This window comes from Odocoileus virginianus, chromosome 4 (assembly GCF_023699985.2).
Source record: "Odocoileus virginianus isolate 20LAN1187 ecotype Illinois chromosome 4, Ovbor_1.2, whole genome shotgun sequence".
Classification (NCBI taxonomy): domain Eukaryota; kingdom Metazoa; phylum Chordata; class Mammalia; order Artiodactyla; family Cervidae; genus Odocoileus; species Odocoileus virginianus.
The window spans coordinates 21,685,147-21,706,051 of NC_069677.1; the positions used below are offsets into that span (position 1 = coordinate 21,685,147).

General features: G+C 46.4%; 1 protein-coding gene and 1 long non-coding RNA gene across 5 annotated transcripts in view; one reads left to right on the forward strand and one right to left on the reverse strand.

Moving 5' to 3' along the window:
• BCL6 (BCL6 transcription repressor) overlaps nt 1-20,905 on the forward strand; it is a 51,918-nt gene that overhangs the window by 17,292 nt on the left and 13,721 nt on the right. Inside the window, exons 1-2 of one of the 4 annotated variants that reach the window (XM_020870060.2) lie at nt 10,035-10,105; nt 20,620-20,658. The gene's annotated coding sequence lies outside the window, so the exon portion shown is untranslated. Of the gene's footprint in view, nt 1-10,034; nt 10,106-10,164; nt 10,309-18,092; nt 19,469-20,619; nt 20,659-20,905 lie in introns of those variants that run through there. The other 3 variants (XM_020870057.2, XM_020870058.2, XM_070466259.1) reach the window with 3 other exon arrangements.
• Nucleotides 1,686-17,508, reverse strand: LOC139034738 (uncharacterized). Its single transcript, XR_011487249.1, has 2 exons — nt 16,989-17,508; nt 1,686-16,085 (listed from the first exon to the last, which is right to left on the reverse strand). It is a non-coding gene; the product is annotated as an uncharacterized lncRNA (long non-coding RNA).

A 20,905-nucleotide genomic window follows, 5' to 3' on the forward strand; every position in this document is an offset into this window, starting at 1 on the left:
TTTGACATTTGCAAATGCTATGAAACACCAACAAACCAGATATGCACACCAAGACCCAGGGGGCGGAGATAGATCAAAGATTTACAGGATCCATTCAACCTCTTTATGGTCAATGTGCTCAGAAAGGGTGATGTTTTGTTGGTGTGGAGACAAGTGTCTCCCAGAGTGAAAGGTCTTCTCCAGGACTGAGTAGGCAGTTCTCACTTTTGCTCTAGGCCCCAAAGATGTGGGAGGCTTCCACTTTAGGTCAAACATTCAAAACTGAATTACAGGACTAATTGCTTGCATTTAAAACACTTCACTCAGGGCTTTTCATGGTCTTGAGTATGTGCTTATGAGATAGATAGCTATCAAACTGACATATAAACATTATACAATTTGGAAGACAAAAAACAAAGGAGAAAAAAGTATGCATGACCCTACTACCTTGAGAGCCAAGGTAAATAGATTTTTGTTTTGGGGGGTTTGTTTCTTTTTTTGTAATTGTATACTTTTATTTATATCTAGTTTATTTTTTATGTATAGTATTTTTAAACAGAGTTATAAATACACTGGGCTTCCCAGGTGTACTTCTCCTGCTGCTGCTGCTAAGTCACTTCAGTCATGTCCAACTCTGTGCAACCCCATAGACGGCAGCCCACCAGGCTCCCCCGTCCCTGGGATTCTCCAGGCGAGAACACTGGAGTGGGCTGCCATTTCCTTCTCCAATGTGTGAAAGTGAAAAGTGAAAGTGAAGTCGCTCAGTCGCGTCCGACTCTTAGCGACCTCATGGACCGCAGCCTACCAGGCTCCTTCATCTATGGGATTTTCCAGGCAAGAGTACTGGAGTGAGGTGCCATTGCCTTGTGTACTAGTGGTAAAGAAACTGCCTGCCAATGTAGGATACATAAGAGACAGAGATTCTACCTCAGGGTCAGAAAGATCCCCTAGAGGAAGGCATGGCAATCCACTCTTGCCTGGAGAATCCCATGGACAGAGGAGCCTGGAGAGCTACAGTCCATAGAATAACAAAGAGTCGGACATGACCGAAGTGACTTAGCATGTACCCACGCATAAATACACTACATATACATTTTACCTCTTTTCACTTTAACTGTTACCACAGGTATTTTCCAATCCTGTTTTTTTTTTTTAATTAGCTGCATTTATATTTAACCATTCTATGTTCAATCCCTTTCCTTCAACCCATCATAATGGCACATACAGATTGTTCAACCTTTTTGTTGCTAGATATAATGCTTGGATGCATATATTCATTCAAAGATTTCTTTTCCGCCTATATGTTGAATTGTGCCTTGAAGATAGATTCCTAGAAGTAGAATTACTGGGTCAAAGGGCATGGCTACATTTATGATTCTTGAGACATGAAATAGATTGCTGAGAGTCATGCTACCCAAATTGGACTGTGAGAGCATTTAGTCTCATCTCATTTCACCAAGAAGTATTTAAATATCAGCCTCCATAGTGAGTATAGATGTTGGTCCAAGGATCTTATAATCACGTGGCAGAGAGGTCGATGTAAGTGGGAGAAGGTGAGAAAACAGGGAAAGAAGGAAGAGATGCTTAAAATGCAGTGCAGTATCGGAATTGGACACCACTGATAACTGACAGAAATAAATGTGGCGTTTCTGAAATAATGTATTAATATACTAATGCAATAGTAGTCCTCAGTTTACTAAAGAGAATACTGCAGCAAAAACACTTTATTCAGGGTAGGTTGGTTGATGGGAATCAACTCTACCACTAATTTGTGGGGTGGTCTTGGCAAACCATTTCTCTCTCTGGATTCTTCTAGTTTAGGTAAGGGGGTCATAGTCAGATAATGAAGACAAACTCCAGAGTTATGGGGTCCAACCATCATTCTTCTCTAGACCCAGAGTTAAACTATGATGAGATTCACAGATCTTTTGGAGTTGTACAATGAGATGGCAGACATTCTGGAAGGTCCTGGAGCTCCCCCAACCTCAGTGGTGAATTCCTAAGTATTGTGTGTCCTGTATGGACTGAAGGCTAGATCTTTCAGGACCTTGTTTCCATGGAGGGTTTTCAGAAAGAAATGTAGAATAAGTAGATTAATGAGGTGGCTTGAGTCATCCACCACCATGACAACACTTGCTCTTCGGTGCTTTCTCCAGTGTTCTGACAGTTCTGTGTCCAGATGGTGACATACAGAAATTAGCTAAATTGCTTTTAATTTAGTAAACTGAAGAATACATGCAGGTTCCCTCATTTTCCTGACTGTATTTTGGGGGGATGACTGAGTGAGAAGAAAATCTCCTAGATTTCAAGAGACCTAGCTCATTTTTGGAAGTTTCTCATATTGAAGAAAAAAAAAAAAAAGATATGCCTCCTAAATATTTTTTAAACAGAAATATTGAGAAGATAGAACAACCCTGTAATCATTTTCTCATAATCATTAACATTTTATATTACAATGGAACATTTGTAACAACTAATGAAACAACACTGATAAAATATTATGAACTAAAATCTGTCAATTATTCAGATTTGTCTGAGTTTACCTTATCTTTTTCTGTTCTATGACCCCACCAAGGACTCTACATTATATTGTCATATTGTGTGAGGTTACTCTTGGCTGTAGCAATTTCTCAGACTTCCCTCGATAGTTTTGAGGAACACTGGTGATGTCTTTTGTAGGGTGCCCTTCTGTGAAATCTGTCTGATACCTTTCTCATAAATAGTCTGGGGTATGGGAGACAGACCACAGAGTTAAAGAGCCATGTTCAGATTCCTCATATCAAAGGTACACAGTCAACATGGCTTATAATTGATGTTGATCTTGATGAGGTGGCTGGTGTAGTGTTTGCCAGATTTCTTCATGTAAAATTATTTCCTCCCCTGTCCCTTCCTAAATTGTACTCTTTGGAAGGAAGTCGTTACCCATAGCTCACATTTGAGGCGTAAGCAGTTATATACCCGCCTATTCCCATCCTTGACAGCAGTATATCTACACAAATTCTTCGGAATTCTTCTGCAAAAGAGATTTGTCTCTTTTCTCCCATTTGCTAATTTATTTAGTAATTAATTTAGCTCAGTGTGGATTAATGGATATTTCTTTTATACTCTGGGTTGTGATCCAATATTATTTGATTTCTTTTTCTTGCTCCAAATTTTCCAGCTTTGGCCACTGGGAGTTCTTCAGGTGACTCCGGTCTCTTTGAAGTACCCCCATGGATGCAATTTTTGTTTGTTTTTCAGCAATTCCTTATTTACAGTGCTATATCATTCCATTCTAATATCGTATATACTTCGTGCCCCAGCCCTAGCCTGGAACCAGCCATTTCTCCGAGGAGCCTTGCTTTCTGTTGCTTCAGAAAGGGATCGAAAATCAAGAAGGGGCACCAGGCGGGCCCTTGGCTATTGCAGCATCATTGTTTCTAGGCCAAAAATATATTAAATTTTACATTTTTAACACCAACGTACACACAATTACAATGCAACTGCACTACTCATAAGACAATTACAGGTTTATTAACAGTGATAAGTCACAGTACCATAGGAAACTGTGGGGACTCCTATAGGGCGCCCTACACTGGGACCCACATGCAGACTCTCATGGTCCTGTTAAGACTGATGTAGAACCTCAGTGGAGATCATCTCAGGAATCCAAAAGTGGGGACTTCTCTGAAGGTCACAGAAAATGTAAGGCCACAGAAAATGGCTCTTTAGCAGGTCTGCCCACCCCTTAGCCTCTTCTCATGATAAGCTATGGAAAAACACAGTAGATTTAGAACCAGGACATCAAAGTTCTGGATCTGACTCAGCCTGATCCAGTGTGTATGGAAAATACATTCTGTGTGGGCCTCAGTTTCCAATGATACAAAATCAGTTGTGTGGGATTGAACAATTGCTGAGGACAGAGGGTTTCCCTGGTAGCTCAGCTGGTAAAGAAGCTACCTGCAATGCAGGAGATCCCAGTTCAATTCCTGGGTCGGGAAGATCCCCTGGAGAAGGGATAGGCTACCCACTCCAGTATTCTTGGGCTTCCTCGGTGGCTCAGCTGTGAAGAATCTGCCTGCAATGCGGGAGACCTGGGCTCAATCCCTGGGTCGGGAAGATCCCCTGGAGAAGGGAAAGGCTACCCACTCCAGTACTCTGGCCTAGAAAATTCCACAGAATGTATAATCCATAGGGTCCCAAAGAGTCAAGACACCACTGTGTGACTCACTTTCACTTCCCAGTGCTAGCCTATTAGAACTCTCAATAGTTTTCCATTGAGAGAATGTAACTGGCTCCATCTCTCCTTGTAAACAGGCATCAATATTTCAAAAAGTTTAAATGGAGGCATGGTGGTGGTGGGGAGGTCACTGTTAATAAATAGGAGTTACTTTTAAAATTATTTCCTGAAGATACCAAGGTCCGTTAAAGGCCTTTTGCTTTAGACAATCAGGCCTGAGAAACTTTAGACCTTTCTTTTAAAAGAATGGAGATCATAGAAGTATAGGAAATATTGGTAGAAAGTATGTTTTTCATTGCCTTTAAGTTTGTTATGCTAGAGGAAGGCATTTTTTTTTTTTTTGGTAAAGTCAAACTCCTCGTCTGTTATTTCCTCTGATTTCAAATAATTGCTTTTAATGCAGTGATGGCTGAGCTACCTCTGTTTCTTACCAGGAATTTCTATCTAGGTTTTTTTTTTTTTTTTCTCTTCCTTCTGTATGAATATTATGACGTATTTTTTACATCCACATGGGACCCAGTGGCTTAAAGTGTGCCTGGTTTACAAGTGTCAACTCCTTCCTGTCATTGAGTAGGATGGATTCCAAAAACAAACAGAAGTAGTGGTGGGGCGGGACAGACTGTGGTGCAGAAAAGACACTTGGGAACTGTCACATCTGATTAGGAATGCAGATCAAAGGTACAAGGTCTCAGAACTGGCACTTCCAGCTCTTAACATTTGAAATCTTCAATTGGCTTTTGGACCTATTCAGCATAATCTCAGACTTTGGTCTACAATTGGTTAAAAATTGATAGAGGTGAGGATTCTGGGACTGCCTTCTTTACTTAGAAGTTTACATTTTAACTCTTTCTCCCACCCCAGGGACACATATATACTCAGCTCCTTTCCATTCCCCTCTCCATCTTAAAGTTACAGATATATATATTTAGACATAAAGGTATCAAATTTAGAACTGATAGATATCCTGCAAACACTTGGGTTATACCTTCACACAGTTAAGGAAACTGAGTCCTGACAAGTGGTTCTGTTCCACATCAGATAAGGAGTTCCTGGCAGAACTGTAATTAGAAACCAAGGTCTTCTGGCAACAAATCCAGTTTTGTTTTGTTTCTTCCCCTACCTCACACTGTGCCCCTGCAGAGTCACACAGTTTTCTGCGTGTGTCTCTGTATGTACATGTGTTACATAGACGTTGACATGGACGAAACATGCACGGGGCATCTGTGGTCTGACCTCAGGGAACAGTTTAATGACTCGGATTTCAGGCAGCTCAAAAGGGTTCTGCGGGTGGAGGCTGAAATAAACAAGAAAAGCCACTGTGGAGATGTGAATGGAAAAGTACCGAGTACTCCCTCCCTCCCCCTCCGCACATTCTTCTGCTCTCCAGCTCTCCCTGCCATCAAGCCGGCTTCAAATAGGCTTTGGCATGGTCAGGTGTGCAGAGGGCGGTGTGGAGAAGGGGAAAAAAAAAAAAAAACAACATGCAGGCACAACACGCAAATCAAGTTTCTCCACTTCTAGCCTTAGGTAGTAAAGACAGCTAAGCACTGCAGCCGGCAGCCGGTGGCAGGGTGGGCCAGCCACCCTGAGTTTACAAACACTCCAGTGCCTTCCTCCCTCCAACCCCCTCCTGGTCCAGCTGTTGCTTTCCCTCATGCTAAGGTTTCAAAGGAAGTGAAAACCCTGTTATTCAAAACAGTGATTGAATGCAATAAACAAATGATTATGCACCCCCAATCACTTCTCTATTTTAAGCTCCCGATATTTATTTCCATTTTAAATTAGTGAGAAAAGTATGGAAAAAATCAGTGTTTTGGGGGTAAACTCTGAGCTAGGCTGAAAAGGTTTCTAAAGGAAAAAAAAAGTCTCAGAATAATACAGGCTGAAAGCAGGCAGCATATGGATCAAAATTAAACGTTGACACTTCTTTTTCTGAAGGTAGTGACTGGAAATCATCTTTTTAAAAAAATGTCTCAAAACTTTCTGCTCAATTTCTCTAAATCATACCAAGAAAATGCTTTTTTCTCTCCAAGGATAATATAAGGTGCTTGTTTACAATAGCTCTAAATGAAGGATTTGAAATAAAATGAATGGGTACAGAAAATCTCCCATACCCGTCAAAAGTAGTTGTTGAGTCCCACAGTACAGGTGACAAGCACCACCAAGTCCAAATGACCGTCAAAACTCAATATTCATCGTGACTTGGAGTTTGTTTTGAGAACCAGTTTACAATTCACACAGAGCCCAAAGCAGCCTTGCTTTCCTCAATTCTGTCGGAAAACAAGACACCCACCTCAAAGCCCAGGTAGTCAGATCTCCCTGATTCTCTAACACAGGACCATAGAATCACAAAGACCTGTTTTCAGTTGTGTCTCGGGGTCCCGCATGCCTCCAGTGATGGCCCTCCTGTCCTCTTGAAAGAAGGAAGCCTCGAGGAGTTGAGTGAGTGATCCGCAAAGTTCCTTCCAGTCCTAAAATCTATAATTCTCTTATGTGACAGTTTCAAGACCTACCAAGGTGCCAGAAGTTCCTGACAGGTGAAACCAATTTCCTCTTGGGAGTCCCCTTAGAAAGAGGGCAAGACAGTGTTTACTCCAAGGATAGTTTCCTTTTCAGCTGTGACTGTATTGTGGGGAAGTTTGTGAGGGAACTGGATGCAAAATCTGTTCCTTTCTTTAAACAGATGTAATATTAAGACCAAGCTATTTTATTTTGCAACAAAGCTTATATTTATCCAGAACCTGTGATTAAGAACCTATTACCATGCCCAAACCACCAGGCAAACGGGCTGACTTGATCCTCTACTCTGAGTATTAATAGCCAGAAGCCATTAAATCATAGGACTGGTTTGATACATAACCCTCCAAGTTCACTAGAATCACACATAAGACCCCAGACATGAAATCTCTCTTCAGGGCTTCTTATGGATGATTTGAAAGAATTTAAATATATTCAAGGCAATCCTTTCTTTAATCCTATCACTACTGGGGTGACGGAGGTTCACAGAGTGATGCCAACTGGTTACTAATGGGGAGAAATCAAGAAATGAGAGAAGGCAGGACATTATGGAAGAAATTCCATAAAAAGTTTGATAGTTACTTTCCTAGTAATTGAAGAGATTGAGAGGTGGGTGTACAGTTTTCCTCACCATTCATTTGGAAAAGAGAAGGGGACCTACAAAAATGTAAATCCTTACCTTTAAAATATTTTCAATAATTTTTTTTTTCTTTTAACATCTCCTGGTTAATTTCTGGCACTTGGCCCCAGAAACGGTCTGAGGACCCTGGTGGTGGGATTAATTATCTATAAACCAGCCCTGGTGGGGTCTTCCTTCAAGGATTTCTCGCAGAGAATCAGAGGGCTGAGGCACTAGAAGGGTGAATTCATTCCCAGCCCCCACTCTGGTTGGGTCTACGGCTAGAGAGAGCAGATCTCCCTCTGCTCGGCAGCGCCCCCACGGGGCTAAGATTGGAGTGGCAAACAGAACGCGAGAGGGACAGGCTGTGTTTAAAGTGGTGGTGGGGAGGACCCAAGGAGGCTGGATGGCAACTTTGACAAGAAAAGGGACCCCACATCACAAAAGTTATCACATTGCAGAATCAGTAGCAGGGCAGAACCACACAATTCACATTCCAAACCACACAGATACACCTGAGAAACATACTCATAAAAAATACAAAAATGATCACCCATAGAAATACACAAAGACGATCGCTTCAGCAAAATCGGTGTCACTTAGAATCCGGTGGGATGCCTTTAAAACTCTTTGGAAATCAGGGGGAAGGGGACAATTTAAAAAACAGTCTGCCTCCTGGCAAAATGAATCTGCACTTAACGATAAAGTGTGTCTTCGGGGGTAAAACGTTCATTTCGACAATGATGACAGGATTAGGCCTATGTATATTTTTCAAAAATCCTTCACAAGACAGGCTTTTCTGCAGAAACTGCAGTAATCCATCTGTCAATAAGTATTAAAATATTCAGATTTCAAAGGGACAGACACACTTAGGCATTTTTCCTAAGCTCCAGCCCTTGTGGAAAATAATAGACCCCTTTGGATCTCTCCTGGTTCTAAAAACTCCCACACAGCCTTTTCAAAAGGGGGTCTGCGCTGACATTTTCAGCAACAGATCTAAACTTCTTACAGACTTCTGGGAAAGAGATCCCCAAATACCCCAGGAAACAGCCAGTAATCTCTCTGCTCAGTTCTCCAATATAAACCCAAATCTGGAGAGGTAGATTATTTGGGGAGATATCTTTATTGGAAATTAACATGTGCAGAAATTTTGTGGAACCTTTAAGAACTCGTCTGTAATTTAATGAGTCCGCCTGAAGGACTTTCATAGCCAAGGCTCAGAACAGCCTGACCTTTGAAAGCTGCTTCTGGTCCAAACATTTTGGGTTAATACTTGAGGAATCTGAAATATTATTTTCCCCTCACACCCTTCTTTTAAGAGAGAGACATAAAAGAAACAAGAGTCTCCCTCATTCAGGGATGAGTAGGAGGGGAAAAAACCCCAACCAACATTTAAATAGGGAAACTGGCAGTTCTGAATAAACAAACCAAGGCCCACAGTGAAATGATTCTGCACTGCATTTGCCTTTAAAAAGAAAGGAAGGAAGGAAGAAAGAAAGATTTCCCCCCTTTTCCTCCTCCTCCTAACTCAGCTCTAAAGCTAAGAGGACTGTGCTGCGTGAAGCGCGTTGTAGTTGTAGCACAGTCTGTTTTAAATCCACGCAGTATCTGTGATACTGGCATCGCAGGCCTTTAGAAATCCCTCCGGCTGGTCTCTTTAAACACAGACAGGAGAGATTTTTAACAACGACCTTGAAACGAGCTGGGAGGGAGCGGGGGGGAGACAAGACCTAAAGAAAAAGCAAAACACAAACATGTATTTGGCTCACAGAATTTTGTAGAACACACGCGTACGCGTACACATACACACACGTTTCTTGCAGCAAGAATTTTCCTAAGAGTCAACAATAACAGAAAGAGTAAACCCACCACTTGCTGTCCTGGAAAGAAACAAACCCAAACAAATCCTTTGAACATTTCTCTCAAGTGCAGGAGAGCGTTCTCTCAGTAAAAGTCCAAGGGGAAAAGGAAAATTGAAAACCCTCCCCCGCCCCCCTGAAAAAAGTGGGGGTTGGAATTGTTACATACGACCAAAAATTCAACCTTCTTTCAACACTATCAGTATTAAAATAACACGTCTTCCTTAATTCGCTTGAGAGATTTCATAGGGGTAAAACAAAACAAAATCCAACCGATGCGGGATCCTACGATTTACGTAACATCACAAAGTTGCAAAAGGCAAAAATCAGAAGCAAAAATACGAAAACCATCATAATACAACCACCCCAAATCCCAAACCACCACACCAACAAAGAAAAAAAAAAATCCCAAACTGTCCCAAATAAAAATAAAGCAAATGAACCCACCGAAAACTGCTTGGCAAATATTTTTCTCGTGGTGCCTAATATTCTAGCTGGAAAGAGCTGTGGTGTTTATTGTTTTTTTGCTCTTACTCGCCCCGAAACCTACTATATATAACAGACTTTTCCCAAAGGTTCGAACCTCTCGCTTCCTTTTGTGTTTTGAGCTCGGAGGAGCTGAGTTTATGGGGAAGAGAGGAGAAATAAGCCCCAGACCCCGGGAAAGCGAAGCGCACTCCCCCTCTTATGTCACCGAATAGCAAATTAGTTCTCAGAATTCCAGAGGCCGAGCTTTGCTACAGCGAAGACGCCGACGTCACAGAGGGGGCGCCCACGTGACGGTGGCGGAGCAGGCTGTACCACCGACCGGGGGCCGGGGAGGGAGGGCCACCTTCCGGCCCCTCGACCCTCGCGCCGAAACCTCCAAACCGGAGACGTCCAGCCTGTGAGGACCCCGAAATCTGCCTGACAGTGAGAAAATATTTTGGCTTGGAGGGCTTTTTATGGCCCAGAGGAGGCAAAAGTCGCAGAGAGCTGACACCGAGTCCTCCCCTGCCACGTAGCAGTGGTAAAGTCCCCAGCTCAAATTCCGAGAATTGAGCTCTGTTGATTCTTAGAACTGGGGTTCTTAGAAGTGGTGATGCAAGAAGTTTCTAGGAAAGGCCGGACACCAGGTGATTATTGCTGTTGCTGCCGCCGCTGCTGCTGCCGCCGCCGCTGTTGCCGCTGGTGCCGCTGCCGCCGCCGCTGCTCATGATCATTATTTTACCTTTTAATTCTTTTTTTCTGCTCTTGCCAAATGCTTTGGCTCCAAGTTTCCTATGTGTATCTATTGATGTAAATGTATATATTTATTTATTGTAGCTGTCAGGTGTTAAAATAAATGCCGAAGATTAGTCCCATGTCTCTCCCACTCTAGGATGTAGATTTTTATATTTTTATTATTTTATTCTTGTTGTCTTTGAGTGAATTGGCCGGTTTGGGGAGGCTTTTGCCACCCTCCCTTGTGTTGTTTTGGTTTTTGAAGAGGAGGTGGAGGAGAGGAAGGAGGGGAATTAGGGGGCGGCCGGAGCAGAAAGGACGAGACAGTGCTTGGGGGGTGATTCGGGCAAGTCTGGGGGCTGTCTGGCCCCAGACGGCGGAGAGGACGCGCGCTCGCGCTCTCGCTCTTTATGCTGCTGCTTGCGTACGGCTTGTGATCTCGCTGGATTCGTGCGGCTGTGTTTTTTTCCCTCTTTTCTCGCTTGCAAACTGCCTTCCTTGCTCCCTCGCTCCAGCCTCGCCTTCCCTCCCTCCCTCTTCTTTCCCTCGCCTCTCCTTCCTTCCCCTCTCCCGTCCTCCTCGGTCACTCCGGGAGGCGAGGAGGGAGGCTGCCCTTTCGCTCGCCCCGCTGGCTCCCTTCCACCGGCCTCGGTCCTCTAGATTCCCCACCTCCAAGCCGAGATTTTGGAGGAGAAATGCAAGCGAACTCCTCGTGGTTATTTATTTTTTTCCCTTCATAAACCCAGATGAAGTATGGGTTCTACTGTTTCCTTTCTGAGCCGCGATCTTCCTAACGAGATCCGAGCGTTTTGGTGTCCCCTTCCCCTGCGTTTTGGGGGAGGTTTAGCTTGCCTGGGGGCGGGGATGTTGAATAGTTTAGAAATTATTCTTTCTTGGTTGCAGTCTAGGGAGTCGGGAACCCCCGCGCGCTCCCTCTCCCGGTCCTGGGGAGAGAGGCTTGTGGCGGGATGGGGATTTGGGGGTGGGGGTGGGAAAGGGGTGCGCGTTTGCACCTGCGGTGCTGTTCAGAGTGCGGGGACTCCGGGAACCTTCGCAGGACGGCCCAGCCAAGCGGGAAGGTGGCGGGATTTCTGGCGGTCGCGGTGTTTGTATTTTGGGCGCTGCGTGACTCGGTGTTAGCTCCCAATGGCTGTTTCCCCGCTTTCCTAAATTTTAATTTTTCCCATGGTGCAAGCTTTGTGAAAACAAACAAAACCAAAACTGCGGGTCGGAGAGTAGCGACGTCAGGCTTCAGATTCCCGAGGTCCTTGCACAGGGCGAGAGAAAAAGCAAACAGCCCCGGCCCGCGTTCCTACGTGCAAGACCCGGGAGGAGAGAAGGGCACTTTGTGGCCCTGGCTGGGGGACCTGGCGCGGGAGGAGGGGGCGCGGGCGCGAAGGGGAGATCTTTGTGAGTGATTTTGCAGAAATGGATTGCGAGGTTGGTTGGATTTGCAACCTGTAGCTCTCCTCGAGGGAGTAGGAATGGGGGAAGGCGGTGGCGGCGGCGGCCGGGGGCGGGAGCCGGTAGGGAGTCGGAGCCTCGGAAATCGGCTGCGCTGGGGAGCCGCGGGAGCGAGGGGGCCACTCCGCTGCCGGATGTAGTGACCGTGGTAAATGTCTTGAGAACTGTAGATTGCGTTGCCGTTATGATGCCGTGTTATTGGAACTCTGGCCAAAAATGGAACTCGTGTTGCGATAATTGAGTTTTAAAAGCTATCCCATGGAAAAGAAGTACACAATCCTACAAATTAAAAAAAGAGAGAGAGAGAGGAAAAAAAAGCTTGAAAAAGATCCTGTTTATGTTGTGCCCTTTCTCGAAATGTTTGTCTTGGTGGTGGGGGTCCTGACAGCTCAGCCGAAGGAGCGGCCCCAAACTAGGCGCTCAAAGTCGAGAACTGTTACTGGGTCCCTGACCTCTTCTCTGAGCTCGCCATCCCCTCCAGGAAACTGATTTAATCCTTTCGGGTTTTTTGTTCAATCAGTTTATAGTTTTCAGGAGAAAATCTTGTAATGCTTTATCCCCTCCCCTTTTAAAGTAAAGTGAATATCAGCAGATGCATTTTTTTACTGTCAAAAAGAAGAAGAAAAAAAAATGGAGCAGGAGAGAAGGAACCAGGGAAAGGGCTGTTTAGAAATACAGTTTGTGGCTCAGAGCGATGCCACTGGCTTCCTCTACAGAGACTGCCAGTTTCCCTTTTTCTTTGCAAGGTGTGTGTGGTTTTGATAAATAACTTAAGAAAAAAATTAAGAGGGGGGCCGGCAAGATCCGTCAGGAGACAGGTATCTATTTTGCTCACTATTTACTACCAAGAGCCTTTGGCACTTGAACAGAACCTCGTAAATCTGCAGCCCAAGTTGAAGTTCATCTGGCCCTAGTCCACACGCTATTCCTGGAGGTAGCAAACATGAGCTCAAAGGAACGAGGTGAAATCACATTCTCGCTTTAAAATATATGCTTTTTTTTTTTAAGGAGAAAAGATAATGTGTCTCTGGGGGAGGAGGAAATGGAAAGGGAGTACCAGGAGATGGGCATTCCCTTCCTAAAATGACTGTAGTCGAGTTTTCAGGCCAAAATAGAAGCCTTTGGATGGGAAATAGTCCCCTCTCTCCCCATTTATAAATAGAAGTTTCCAATATCCTACTTGGAAGACTTTCCAATACTGCAGGCCTAAGCATTGACTGATTTTAAGGGTCTGTTGATAGTGATGATAAGGCTATCTGTAAAAACCGAGCAACTTGAAGGAGAAAGCAGATAGAAGTGGGAATTCTCCAACTGGTTATTTCCTCTATGCTCAGTTCTAAGGGTTCTACCCCTTGCTTTCTTGAAAAACAAATGTCCCATTTTTATTCTGGGTTTGGGACAGGAATGGGACTCTAAACTCTTCAGCTGTCGTTAGCTGAGCCTTAAAGAGTTCCAGTTATTGGTTGAGTAAATGGTAGCCATGACTAGATGTCAAAATTCTTCCTTCCCTCTCTCCTTTGCTGGGTAGCCACACTCACAACCCACTTTGTTGTGAAAAATTCAGAGATTCAGAGGAGGTGGTGCGGCAGCGCCACCCCTCGGTGGATGAAACTATCTATTTGCAAAAGTCAAATATTTGAAAAATATTGTGAAATGACCTTATGAAGATTTTTTTTTTTTTTCCCTTTAGGAAGGAGAGATAAAGCTAGCTTTAAAAAAAAAAAAAGTTGATTTCTCAAAAGGAGGGAGGAAAACGGTTTTCCAGCTAGGATGGTGTCAAAATAGGCGAAGTAGTTCGAGTGTGTGTGTATTTGTGTGTGTGTGGTGGGGGGAGGGTTGCCTGGTTGGCTTTAAGTAGGCAAGTTTTCCAGGCGGAAGTAGCCCCCCCCCCCCGACTTGACTTCTCTGGGCACCCGAATTCTGCTGCCTGTCTGATATTGAGATAAGGAGGAATGTTTTGGTGTGAAAAAAAAAAAATACTGAGTGGAAGTCCTGTAGTTTTTGCTGGCGGTGGAGATGGTGTCTGTGGGGGTTGGTTGGGGAGGGAGGGTTGTGGATTGCCAGGGGCAGTGGCAGGCTGATCTGCAGCCGGTTTGGAGACCTCTGGGAGTTAAAAGTAGTGTGGCGCGTGCCAGTTTCCTGCACTGCGCAACAAGTGGGAAAGCTGCCGCAGTGATCGGAGCGAGAGTGCTGGGTTGTGGGAAAGCTGGCCGGTTTCTCCTCGCCCCACTGGAAGCCAGAACGGCTCCTCCCTAACCTGCCCGCCTCCCACTCCGAGACCACAGCCCCACCAGAAGACCAACTCGTCCCCACTCTCCCATCCCCGATTTAGCCAAACGCTATGAGACTGGGTGGGACCCTTCTTCTGCCCTTGGCCTCCAGGGTCCTTTTTCTCCGTGGGAATCAGTTTATTCCCGACTTTTTTGGTGGTCGACAGGAACCTCTGCCAATACTGCCGAGTGCCATCCTGCTCTTTAAAGACAAGTGCATTCTTTCTTTCTGTTCCCAATACATTTAGGGCTGGAAAAATCTACGTATAATACACGCACGCAGCTTCAGATATTGCATTGTGGTTGCTAGAGGTGTGAGCATGGGGAAAAACGAATTACCTTCTGTAAATTAAAATGTTTTCCTGCTTTGCCCTATGGAGGCAATCTCCTCCCCCTAATACATCACAACAGCAGAAAGGTGGGGGGCAGTCAGGGGTGGAAGGCTGTGGTCGCGCGGCGGTTTTCGGACGGACTGAGTCCGCCACCTAGTGGTAGGTCTTGGCCGAGTTCCCCGCTTTGGGCATTAGACCGCGTCACCTTCGGGTCCCCAAGTAGCTCAACCAGGTGCTAGGACTGATGGAGGGCACCCTCCAATGAGGATGACACCCGACCTCCAAAGTTTTGGTAAGGCGGATGAAAATTAGAAGGCCTGAGGATGCTTACCCCATCCACTGTCGCTCAGCGACGGGCAGATATCTGCATCTGCTTAGAGAACCAAAAAGCACCCCCTTTGAAAACACTGCCTCCCAGTCGCTGTGGCCTTTCCCGGAGCAAAGTCTACAGTGGAGGGATAGCACAAGGGCTTTAGGACATACAGCTCTTTACAGTGAGGAAACAGGCTTGATGTGAGGGTTAATGGTGAGTTAGTAACCTAACCGGAACCAGATTTTAAGCTTCTGAATTCCAGGTCAGTGACTTAAAGTCAAAGACGAGTTTGTCTCCGCCCCTTCGAGGTAGCTGAGAAAAAGCAGCAGAAGTCAGAGGGAGCCATAATTTTAACCTCTTGGGTAACCGTAATGGGAAAGGGCTCCTTACCCAGATTTCTCCGAGGAACTTGTTTAGAAAGTATGGCCCAAGATTTTCAGTAACAGACTTTGAAAAGCCCACTGAAGCGCTGAGGGGTTGGAGCCTCAGATCTTGGGGAGGGGGTTGTGCGCGTGTTAGGGCGTGATTAAAGCTCCGTCCCCAAACTCGCAGAGATTGCACCTCACTGTGTCGGAGGCTCACATTTGGATCCTGAAATAGCTCTGACCACTCCCCCCCGCCCCACTTACAAACTTTGATTAGTGGGATTGGCGAGAAATCAGTTGTGTGCGTGGGTCCTATGGACAGGCAGAGTGTAATCCGCAACAGCTTCTCAGTCAAGTTTTCTCGCTTGGAGTTCAAAACTTAAGATGGCAAACGCGCATCCGCGTCCTGGCGGCCCCTAGCGACCACTGGCGCGCACACCCGCGGGAGAAGCCGTAGATTCCACCGCCCTGGTCAGCAGGAATCAAGTTCTGCCTCTCCCACTGCGGGAGCTGTTTCAGGCCGCGTTGGAGAAACGCGCTTCTGTTCGGGTTGGAAACGAATCTGGGGACGTGTTTGAAGAGCGGTCAAGTTTGACTCATCGTTTTCCAAGGACAGTTAGTGCCTTCCATCTTCATTAACGTGAATAAAGACCTTGGCTGACTTCTGTCCAGATCGGATTTTTAAAGGCATTGTTTGCTCGGGGAGATCACGCTTCTGCCCTCCCCCGCCAGCCTTTTTGCAAGGGCCGAGCCCGCTCCAGCCAGGATGGCCAAAATATCTTTGCTCGTGGTCTGTTGGCATTGACTGATGGCCCTTTCTGGAAGGCAGTCGCGAGCTGGGAGCCCGGGGAGTGTCCCTTCTGCAGCTCCTCTTCAGATCTTGATGATAAAACACATCCCTCTATTTTATTGCATTTCCTAGAAGCTTGCAGGCTTGGAAGAGCGCTGTTGGCAGGAAGTATGATAGAAATGAAAGTCAGGACATCATGTCCCTGAACACCTCGGTCACCCAAAGCGACTGCGGAGGCCACCGCGTTATCAAATTCACTTTCATCTACGGTGTCCGAACCTTCTCGCCCCCCAGACAAAAGCGCGAGGGGGTGTTTCTCCCTCAGAACAAAAACAACTCGGCGGTTTGACCCTACCCCCACCCCCCGCCCCAACCGCCAGACCCCCGAAACGCGACCCGGGCGGCTCCTTAGCTGAGACGCTGCGGAGAAAGGGAGCCAGGCGGCCAGAGCCCTGATGCGGGTTCCACTGCGGCGGCTCCGGCCTTATTAAAATGCCTCGTCCCTGTCTCTAAAGAGTGCTTGGCACTTCCAGATTCTCCTCTAGATTTCTCAACCAGTTATTGGAGTTATTAGATTACCAATAATCCAAAACCCGACCGGGATAGAGAAGGGGGGGGAGGGGGAAAGTCTTTCTCCAAATCCGGAGACTCAATCTAAACTAGGTCAATGGGAAGGAGGGGCGGGGCGACAAGGAGGAGTCTGTTTTAAGCCTTGATGGAGGGCTCTCTCTAGTGTCAGGCAGCGGTAAAACAGGATTAGGTTTGAGCTCCCGGAACCACGGGGACTCCTAATTTCCAATAAATGCATTTACTGAATTTTAGCTTCCCTTCCTAGATTCTCACCCCATCCCGCATTAAATTGCAGCCTTCGCTTTCACCTTTATTCTACCGGGCGAAGGGACGAGAAAGTGGGATTTTATGAGGCCAAAGGGGCCCAGTCTTTACTGACCCCGCCCCCGCTGCTGAGGTGCTGTGCGGCGCAGTGTGACGCTACCCGCCAGTTTTAGGACTGGGCTGCGGCCTAAGAGGCTGCACCTTTCTCGTCCCCTACTCCCTACCCCCGGGTCCCGCAGGTGCCTCTCGGAGTCCGATGCTGAGACCGATTAGGAGATGGCGCCCAAGAGTTCTAACTCCGAGGAAGGCCCCGGGAGGGCAAGGCAACCTTGGAGCGCGCCCATGAACACGCTCGAGTTTGAGTCCAGGCTTGTGCCGAATCCTGACCTTTTTAATCTATGGTTTCAGAGAAATCGGATTCGGAAATTTCGAAATCTAGCCAGGTTCGGCCTGGCAGCTTCTATTCTGGGCGGAAATCGAGCCGAGCTGGGCTCTCCTTCTTGCCAACGTAGGCGGAAGGGGCTTTCGGTTTAGTTTTCCTCCAGCTCGGCTGGGGCGCGCTGGATGGAGACCCTCAGCTCTAGGGACTCCCATCTTTTTGACCTTGAGGCCTCAACCGGCCACTGCCTTTCAAACGAGGGGACGGGGGCGGAGGGGCAAGCAAAGAGAAAGAGAGAAAAAGACGCACCAGGCAAACAAACGCCGTAATGGGGCAACTTGAAGTCAAGCCTGGGATAGAACGCGAAATCCTGGCTTTTAGAGCCGGCTGTGCTAACTTGCCTGACTTTCCCCGTTTATAAAATTATTGTGGGGGAAGGGTTGGACTAGGTGAACCCTAATAGACTCCTGGACCTGGCACAGACGAGGGATTTAGGGGAAAGTGCGCCGTATTCCCCGCGAGCCTCCCCGGGCGGCCCCCCCTCCGCCGGGTGAATCCCCGGCGGCCCGAGCGGCGCAGGCAGCGATCCTGGCTGCCGTCGGGGCCGGCAGCTTCCTGGAAAGTTACTTCTCGTTGGAGCCGGCGATAGGCAGAGAGTGTTCTGTGAAATCCGCTGAGTTGAGATCGACTGTGTTCCGGGAATGAGAGGGCTGTGCCATTCCCCTCACTGCCCCCTGCCTTGACGGCGTAACAGGAAAAAAAAAAAAAAAAAGGCACACAATGTTAGCTACCGAGGTGCACGAAAAGTTTTATTTGAATGTAACCAAATTCACGGCTGTCGCCGGGGCTCCGCCGCGCCTGCGGGGGGCTTCGAGGTGGACGCGCCGCGGTGCAGGCAACACGCCCGGGGGTGGGCGGTCCCTAGCAGACAGGTACGGTGTGATGGGGGTGGGCCAATCTGCCGATCTGCGCCGGCTTGCCCGGCAGCAGGGCTCGAGTTTGTGCCCTTGCGTGTGAGCAAGAGAAGGAGGTGGGGGGAAAAGGATGGGATCTTTCATATAGGCTGGCTTCGCCCTTCCCACCCCTTGTCTCTCCCTGTCTTTCTGTCGTCTGCTTTACCTGACCCCCTCAAAACCTTTTACAAGGGGAATTCCCTCGTTTTTCATCAAATCTTTTAAAGGGTCTGCCTTCTCAAGGTGCCTCATTTACATAGGGAAAACGCCAAAGGAGACAAAGTGTATGGAGGTGAAAAAGACCAGTCTAACTTTCACTTGGCGGTCCCTGCGGCTGGGGCTGGGATGGCGTCGGGAAAGGTCTGGGCTCTTGCAGATGTCAGCTTCTTCTTGACACCTCTGCTCTCTTGGTTGTTTCTGTGGAAGGAGTCTTGTGCTGACATTGGTGGGATGGCTGAAGCTAGTAGGCAGGGTTTCTTCTGGGTTTTGCTTGGAATTAGTTCTGAGATCCTGGGCAAGTCTTATCCCCTGGAGCCTCACTGTCCTCCCAGTAAATGGGGCCTGTTAATAAGGATCAGACACAATAATGGATGAGAAACAGCTGAGTGGTCTGTGAAAAGCAAATCAAATGCTAGTGGTGCTCCCACACCTGCAGCATCTAGAGGGTGGCATCATTGCCCACACCCACCATGACCTATTTACTCATTGTTTTGGGGGGTTCCTAAGATAAAGGTAGCTTGGAAAGGAGTGGACTTAATAAAGACAGGGGCCTTAGTGTATGTGCATTATTTGGTCAAGTCAGGCCGAGAGGTTTACAGTGGAAAGTGCCCAGCCTACAGCCTCACTGACAGTGCACCCAGGGGGGATTGTTTTGTTTGTTTGTTTCATTCCGCATCAGGAGTGAGTCATCGCCACTTATAAAGGTGAAATGGCAAATCTGCACTTCCTGTGGTTCCTAGAGTCTGTGTGACTGGAAATCCACAAGCGAGAGGGTGGTTTAAGCTGGTTAAAGGACAGCCTTAAGTATTCCAGAGTTGTTGAGGGATCTCTTCCATAGGGCAAGAGGAGAAGGTTTATAAATAAACCTCACATGTGTCTGCAGCATTCCTTTTCCAAGGAACTTTGGTTAGGACCTATTCCGTGTATCTCTCTTTGCCTATCCAAGTTTGGATGGGGAGAGGAGGAAATAGGTTCTTTTGTCTTTTTCTATCGTCTCCCTTCCCCCATTTCCTTCCCTGCCTCCACTCACTCACATGCACACATTAACCTTGAAGCTGATGAGATTGAGTGACTGGCACTTGGGACCACAGAGAAATGTCAGAGTGTTTGGTTACAGACTCAAGGAAACCTCTCATTTTAGAGTGCTCATTTGGTAAGACTCAGCAGCCTGGAATGGGGGCAAAGTGTCTGTGTGGGGGAAGGAACTTAAAAATGAGATTCACCCACATCAGGGTGCTGTCTTGCATGTTCTACAGCACGTAGGCTGATTTGGAAAGGGGACAAGAATTTGAGCCAGAAGACCTAGGGCTGGGTCACTCACCATTTATGTGGCCCAATATGACCTCCTTGGCCTCGGGCCCCTTTACTCGGAAAATAGCTTTGAAAAGCTGCATTTTAAAAAGAGACGAGTTGGGGGAGGGTTCAGATATTGTTTTGTTTCTGCAGCCCACTTGTGATCATAAATGAGTCTTAGTTTTTCACCTAGACTTTAAATGATTTTGTTTTGGAGAAACCAGTTTGGAGAGGGTCCGTATTTCTTGAGCGCTCCCTAGCCAATTCTCAGCTAAACCACACAGTTAAATCTCTCACCAGCAGGGGGAAGCACAAACTTGGTAGTTTGTGGCACTATATCTGATCTTAGACCCAGGAGAGATGGGATTGGAAACTTTGAAAAAGAACAAAAGAGTAGATAAACCATCTCAGGTTGGATTCTGCAGATTCCTTATTTAGTCTTAAGTGCTTCAGACAGTCAGGAAATACTGCCTGGCTGTTTGTCCTGGGCAAGCCACTTGAAGCCAAGTCTCAATTTGTCCTCTGTGTACTAAGGATGAAGATACTGACCTTGCTGGTCTTGTGGAATTAGTCTAAGTTATAAAGATAGAATTTTAGCAGGTTTTGAAAAACATCCAGAGTTTTTAGGTCCCTGAAGGATCAGTTCATTAATATTGAAAGAATCACTTTTCTTATTTTTTTTCTTTCCCATAAACTCAAGGGCCTTTGGATGGCATGCATTTTTTTACTTTGAAAAAGGAAGTAAATGTGTATATGTGTATGTAATTAATGTATGAAATCGTATTCTGAGTACTCAAGGTAAAAACATTTTTATCGCATAGCTTCGAGTGCCTGTTGTTTCCGTAGGAGCCAAGCTGGATAAAGTGTTTGCTCACTTGTGGTAAAACTGCACCAGCTGGCAGGCTGCAGCTATCAGAGTAAAACTAAATATGTGTGTCCTAAAATAAGACTATAGTGGACAATCTCACATTCATTAAATCAATTTCTGCTTGTTTTTTCTCTTCCCTGCAGGTTTTAAGCAAAATTTTGGACTGTGAATCAAGGCACTGGGTAAGTAAATTGAATTATACGCTTTACAGTTTTGTGGACAAACTGTTTCTTCTGAATTTGCCAGTGCATGTGTCTCTGTGAACAGTGCCACTTTTCTTTAGATGAGATAAAGGACAGCTGATTGCCTCTCCATCACACCCCCCCACCCCTTTGCCCTTGCATTTGACTAGCTTAACACTGTCTTGTGACCAGGGCTTCCCTTACTTGTTGCTTGGTTCACATCAATTTTGCTGCCTACTATGCACCA